This window comes from Bacillus rossius (assembly GCF_032445375.1).
Source record: "Bacillus rossius redtenbacheri isolate Brsri chromosome 4 unlocalized genomic scaffold, Brsri_v3 Brsri_v3_scf4_2, whole genome shotgun sequence".
Lineage (NCBI taxonomy): Eukaryota > Metazoa > Arthropoda > Insecta > Phasmatodea > Bacillidae > Bacillus > Bacillus rossius.
Window position 1 is genome coordinate 19,948,792 of NW_026962011.1, and position 7,520 is coordinate 19,956,311.

General features: G+C 39.5%; 1 long non-coding RNA gene across 1 annotated transcript; it reads right to left on the reverse strand.

The window, feature by feature from the left end:
* Positions 1 to 3,297: 3,297 nt before the first annotated feature.
* On the reverse strand, positions 3,298 to 7,061 carry LOC134541967 (uncharacterized). The gene is made up of 2 exons (XR_010076709.1): positions 6,993 to 7,061; positions 3,298 to 3,641 (listed from the first exon to the last, which is right to left on the reverse strand). It is a non-coding gene; the product is annotated as an uncharacterized LOC134541967 (long non-coding RNA).
* Between the last annotated feature and the right edge of the window lie 459 nt (positions 7,062 to 7,520).

Consider the following 7,520-nt stretch of genomic DNA (forward strand, 5'->3'; position numbering starts at 1 on the left):
GCAAATTTTGCCCAATTTTGGCAAGTTTTGACAAGTTTTGAGGGTTAAAGGTCAAGGTAAAGGTAAAGGGTCAAGGTCACACTCATACAAGATGGCCGCCGTGACGTCACAATCCAAGATTGCGGACCGGCTCCCGGCTCCACTACCTGCATCCTGATCTCGGACATACATTCACATACTACTCACATTTATATATTTACTAGCTGCAGTACCCGGCTTTGCCCGGGCTGAACACCGGGTGATATATTGTCCGCGAGTTACAGCAAAATGGATAGCGATATGTCCAGTGTGTTGGACATTAAGAAATGACACATTATTACTGTTTGTGTATCTGTGACCTATGATTTTCTGTTTACCCATGGCGATCGGTTGAAAGGTTTAGAAGTTAATGCGCTACAGCGCCATCTAGCGGCGAGTTACAAAAAAATGGATGATAAAAACACTTCGATGTGCCAACATTCATGGCGATCGGTCAAACGGTGTAAGAGTTTATCGACGTCATACATACCAAAATCCAATTATATATATTCTTATATGTATTTCGAAATTTTGGGGCTTTCACTTTTGCGAAAAGTGGATGTTCAGGACCTCGAATGGTTTGGAACACTCCATCTCGAAAGAAATATTTGAAATTCCTGAAATTATCGAAATTTTGGGGCTTTGTCCCCAGAGGGGGAGGGGTGATTTTGAGGACCCTGAATGGCTGGGAAACAATAATAATCGAAAGAATGATATTTGAAATTTTTTAAATTTTGGGGTTTTGAGCCCTGAGGGGGGATGGGGGGGGGGTGATGTTGAGGACCCCGAATGACTCGTAAACACTCCAAACCGAAAGAGAATAGGTTTTCGAAAGTTTGGGAAATTTTTTTATTATTGGGTCTTTGACTCCTTGTGGGGGGAGGGTAGTTTGAGGACCCCGAATGGCTCGGAAACACTCCAAATAGTAAAAAAGTATACTTAAATTTAATAAATTTTTGAAATTTTTCGTAATTTTGGAGTTTTGCACTCCCCCCCCCCCCTCCCACAAAATTGGGTGCGAAGTCGACTTTGGGTAAAAGTTCCACCATGCCCCGGACACTTTAGTTCGTAATGACTTAATTTTAATACAATTTCCTCCAATTTTTCGAATATTTGTGGCTTTCACATTTGCGAAAAGGTGGGGGGGGGGGGGGGGTGGAGATTCAGGACCTCGAATGGTTCGGAACACTCCATCTCGAAAGAAATGATATTTGAAATTCCTGAAATTTTCGAGATTTTGGTACTTTCTCTCCAGAGGGGGAGGGGTTATTTTGAGGACCCTGAATGGCAGGGAAACACTAAAAATCGAAAGAGAATGATTTTTGAAATTTTCTAAATTTTGGGGCTTTGACTAATGGGAAGGGGGGGGGGGGGTGATGTTGAAGACCCCGAATGGCTCGTAAACACTCCAAACCGACAGAGAATAGGTTTTCGAAAGTTTGGGAAATTTTTTTATTATTGTTTCTTTGACTTCTTGTGGGGAGAGGGTAGTTTGAGGACCCCGAATGGCTCGGAAACACTCCAAATAGTAAAAAAGTATACTTAAATTTAAGAAATTTTTGAATTTTTTCGTAATTTTGGAGTGTTTCACTCCCCCCCCCCCCCCCCAATTCCACAAAATTGGGTGTGAAGTCGACTTTGGGTAAAAGTTCCACCATGCCCCGGACACTTTAGTTCGTAATGACTTAATTTTAATACAATTTTCTCCAATTTTTCGAAATTTCGTGGCTTTCACTTTTGTGAAAAGAGGGTTGTGGGGGGGGGGGGGTAGTGGAGGTTCAATATCTCGAATGTTTCGGAACACTCCATCTCGAAAGAATAGATATTTGAAATTTCTAAAATTATCGAAATTTTGGGGCTTTTTCCCAGAGGGGGGCGGGGGGTTCTAGGACCCTGAATGGCTCGAAAACGCTTAAAATCGAAAGAGAAAGATTTTTTAAAAATTTTAAACTATCGAAATTTTGGGGCTTTAACAACCTGGGGTGGGGGGGGGTGATGTTGAGGACCCCGAATGGCTCGGAAACACTCCAAATCGAAAGAGATATAAAGGAAAACTTATTACCTACCTATGAATAATTTTCTTAATAAATTAATAAATAACTCTATGTTTAAGAATTTACGTACACACATAATATTAAACTTCAAACTATACACACCAAAAAAAAAAAAAACTAAGGATGTTTGTGAAACTATTTTTTTTTGTCATAATGTTTAAAAGATTTGTAGGATCTGTTGATATGTGAAACTGTGGTGGCCATATTCCGCTTATCCAAAGGAGTATAGAAATTAATAGAGATATCACTCCCTGTACACACCACAAATCTTTGAATTAAGTAAAAAAAAACATAGTCCAAAATGAAACAAAAAGTATAAATAACAACTAATTTGTCAAAAAAAATCATTCAACTGGAATGACAATGTTAACATCCACCTGAAATTTAATAGAAGTAGGTAGGTAAGAATATATATAAGAAAATAAATGAAATTAAAACATACATAAAGAAAATTATCTCACACTAAACGAAACATAATGTTTAATATGAAATAAAGGAAGATGGCAGTTACACGTAACTATTCTTATTAATAAAAAAAAAATCGACCTACCTGAAATAGTAAAATTCAAATTTTTCAACAATATATTACATAATTGATAAATATAATATCTTGACGCTCAGAAGATAAATTATAAACACTAAACCAAACTCCTTGCAAATAAGTTATAAGTAGGTACTGTAAAAAAATAATTTAAATTGTAATATACAAAAACGGTATTGAAAATTGAAACCAATATGGCGACACTACAAACTGTCAAGATATTTATTTTTTTCTTACTCTCTACTTAGTTCCTTACAATAGCAAAACGTAACGTAATGGCTTGAAAGCTATTGCTCGGCAGACATAGAGGAATGACACTAACAGTTTGTATATCTATGACACACGTTACATAAAATTAAGATATATTTTTTTAACTCGTTTAAAATTAATTTTTTTTTAGACAAAAGTATGCCTATGTCCATCCTCAGGATATAATCTATCTCCTTGCCAAATTTCATTACGATCCGTTCAGCCGTTCAGACGGGAAAAGGTAACAAACAGACAGACAGACAGACAGACAGACAGACAGAGTTACTTTCGCATTTATAATATTAAGTAAGGATCTCGGTGTTTGTTTAACTTTTTTTTTTCCTTGCAATCATCGTCTTGCCCCGTTTTACCCACTACTAGGAAAACGGATTTTGAAGGTTTAAGGGACATCATGGAATTAAATCGTCAAAACAGTTTATTTAAAAAATCTGTAGTATATATGTTAGGCTTTATTTAATAACTAACCATAGCTTTGTACAGCAAATTTAAGCACGTTAACTTCCTAGGAAGAACAGATGACCGTGTTACTAAGCGGTGCTGTTGGCTGCAGCTGATGTGGTGCTGACTGCAGCTGATGTGCTGCTGACTGCAGCTGATAGGGTGGTGGGAGATATGGCAGGCGGTGTGATGCTAGCCTGCGTGCTGTTGTGATGACAACCCAGAAGTGGTATGCAGGGGATTAATAAGGGCTGTGCCGTCGTCTCGGTTGACATCAACAGCATCGCGATGCACACCGCCGGCAAGAGAACTTTCAGCATCTGCAACAAATTGGTGCGACGTTTGGGACAGGCACTCAACCTGCCTTTTTTGCATGCATTCAGCGGCCATGAAGCCAGGACTTGCCAAGTTACTGGGAAACACGCCGTAGGGAGGAGGCGTCCAACACAGCGACGGTATTTGGACGAGAGACCCCAAGTAACTGGCCGCTAATTGTCTATGACATTCATAAGTGTCAATCCTACGTGGCATTACATCCAGCCCATAGCAAGATAATCGATAAAATAGAATCGACGTAAAAAAATCGGCAATGGTAAAGTAATCATTCTATCTGCCTAGAGTTGTTTGGAATTATATCGTAAGCCCCAGACGCTATATGCATATGCGCCACTTCGCTCGGCGTCGGTGAAATGAAATTGCGAGTTAATTCAGTCATTGGATAAGTGATAAAAAAATAAGTTTCATGGCCACCACGCTTTAGAAGTGAAGTTTCACACTTCAATAATCCTCTTGAGCCTTAGAACATAATATTTAACAGTTCACTTGAAACATGCCGACAGAAAAACCTGCAATAGTCCTACAGTTGTCTGGCTATCTAAACTACATTTGCACCTTTTTTGATGAGTTATCACCACTTCTTACCCTACCGGCTGTAATGAAGTTTCACTTAAATAAGGCAACTAGGACAACCTCGCTAGTCATCGGTAGTTTAATGTGCTGCATTCGAACTTCATGTCATCTTCCCGGGTAGCAGTTTCATGCTACATTCCCGCCAACTTGTTCCCAACGCAGTTTGTTCTCTGACGCGAGAAAATTTTCCCCGCGCTTCCTGTATCTAAATATCGTCCTGCAAGCCTGCAACGTTCTGCCTGTTCACATAGGCTTCATCCACAATTGTTTTGTCTCTCTTTACTGTCTGACACAAACATCCCCCCCTCTAGCCTAGCTCAGTGCAGCTGCACGCGACTTCCAGCACTACTTTTTTTTTTTCGCACAGCCATGTATCCGTTCGCAGTTCGGCGTGCCTAGCGTGACAACGAGCCGCCGCGCCGTGACAACGGTTTCTTCCTTCGCCGCTGTGGCAGTCGGTGTCTCGTGTTTTCTGCAGTTCACTGGACAATTAAAGACTTTGTCTTCAACATACTGGTCGGCTAGAAAAATATCGTGGCCTCATGTGTGTGTATGTGTCCTACTTCGCAAAAACATGACAACTTTATATTATGTGCTTCTTCTCCGTCTACACATTATGTCTTGGGACATAATCCGAGCCCAAATGATTGTGGTACTTCCGTCCTCCTGTTCTCTGGGTTTCAGCTCCCCGGAATAAGTCACCATGCCGTCCACACAGTGTTCCAACATGGCATGATGTGCTACCGCTAATGAATAACATATCTTATCTTTTTTATCATAGTAAAAATGATGACTGCAAGTATTCTGATTGACTTTAATATTTAGAATTAACTACATAAAATTTAGTTAAATTAAATTTACCTGTAATGGGCCCCATTTATTAATTTATTCTATATTTTTCTGCAGAATTACACCTTCAAGTTGTTTGATCAGTAAAAGCAAATAATCTCAAAATATGTTTTATCATTTCTCAAGTAGTTTAAAAATAAACTTATTTATTTGAATGTAGGATTTTAACAGCCTCTCATCTTCAGATATTGTTGTAATGGTTGTTGTATTTTGCAATATATATCCAAGCTTTTGTATTTATCATTAAACAATTAAATAACATAAATCATTACATGTTACAATATGGTAGCTGATTGTGCGGTTATATTTATTACGATAGGCTACAAATAATAAATAGTTACAGTATATTGCCAATTTTTTTTAATGATTGGATTGTTCGTAACTTCTTATTACCGACTAGCCAACCATACGAAAATTAAAATAATAACTGTCATAATTTCGATAATTTTAGTGACGGAGAAATAAGTGAGATTTATTTAGACGAATGCAAATTTATCACCATTTTTTACCATGCAATCGAACCCAGAACCCCGCTGAGCTACGGAGTTCGGTCCACGGTGCCCCTAACTACGTGACTTCAATGTTAAATTTGTTAATTAGTAACTTTGAGTAACAAATTTAAAATTGTTGAATTATCTGAAGTTTTACAAAATATTAGTTTCATGCAATATTAAAGCTGTTAGCTAAAGGTTCGATCTCAAATCTTGACTGAAACATGGATTTTTTCATTATTGGAAAATTACCTTCCTGGATTTTGTGTGGCTTCCTATCTCATTACAGAGGAAGGCAATGATAAAAAATAGAAGCACCCTCCCCCTTTTTGTCATGAGAACTTAATGTGCCTTTGAGTTATCCATCATCATCACGGTCAATAAGGAACAATACCAAATAAGAGAGGATCAAGTTGTTCGGAGACCACTGCATTCCCCCTTGCATAGCCATGCCTTGCAAATCCCTACTGAAATCGACAATTAGTTGCGAGTGCTTTCGCATGGATTCTACACCATTTTTCCAAATCGCATCAATTTATTTTCTCAAACAAACTTTTTTTTTGGTTATTACCCTCATCACAGCGCCCTCTTTACAGTCACCCAACATCGTTTGTTTACAACATTGAAAACAAATTGCTAACTTTATAAACAGAGGTGGTGGGCGGTAATATGCCTCCTCCCTACTAAATCTCAAAACCCGCCATTTCCCCCCCCCCTCCCAGGTGGTCCTCGTGATTCGATTCTCGATCCTGGCATTCGAACCACGACGGTCGTGATGACAGACAGTACGGTTGCAGTCCATCCTGCGGCGGTATTGCTAAAATGTCTCCAACTGTCCTTGGCTCCAACTGTGTCTGGCCTAACATCTCCAGCGAAATTTAGCTACAAGACTACAAGGCTACATGGCTACGAGGCTACGTGACTACGAGGCTACAAGTATTCATGGCTCCTACTGACTACAATATCTCCATTCAGAAGCAAGTTTTAATTTAACTCGTGTGCAAAAAAACTTGTTGCAAATAGTTTAATTCTTGCCAACAGATGTCGCTACATACTGTGTTTAGTTGTATTGCCTGATTCATAGGGCCATTTATTTTTCGTGAAAAGCTTTCCGGAACACCTGTGTTTTAAATCTACTTACCCTGGCCTGTGCTTCGTGGTTGGCTGGGTTTAGTTCAGTCACACGTCTACTGTCAGCAGATAAATCATAGCCATCCGGTGCCGAAGCAATCAAGTCCTGAATAACCCGGCAAAATAGAGAAATGTAGCAGACTGCAGCCAATTACAAGGAAACACTTGCTAGTGAGGGCATACACTGTAGCAGTCTAATGACAGATCAGATATCTTCGAAATAAAAATGCACCCCTCTGCTGATAAGCAACAAGCCTATGCCTACGCTAACCTTCTGTTAAGCTTACTCACCAGCATGTTTATCAGGAAGCAAGACCACTCTTGTTACTTGTGACGAGACGAGTGTACTAGGAAAACCACAGCTGTGGCTGGCATTTATAGGAAGTTTAAGCCTTTTGGGATCGCATGGTTCGTTATCTGGTCGATAGTGAGTGACAATACTTCAAGCGTGTTACCAGCGGGGAGTCGTCTGTCACCCGTAGAGTTGAAACGAATTTACAGGATTCTAGTGTTTGGGAAATTCTAGGCCACGCAGGAAAACGAACAACAGATAAGCTTCAGTCAGGAGGGACATGCTTGACGTTAAGTGCCTTTAAACTGATGTTCAGATAAAGCAGTTACTTTTAGAAAATGCCTGCGTGCAACAAGCCTTTTCATAACCTGAGAAACTTTTCTGTCGAGTTGTAAAATAGTACCTACCATTCGATATTTGAATTTGTGGAGTGCTCAAGTCTTAGATGCCACATTACCTGCCAGGAAGTGCGGTATATGCCCAGATACAATGTTCTAGGCTCGACTGTACTTCCTTCCCCCCGCGCC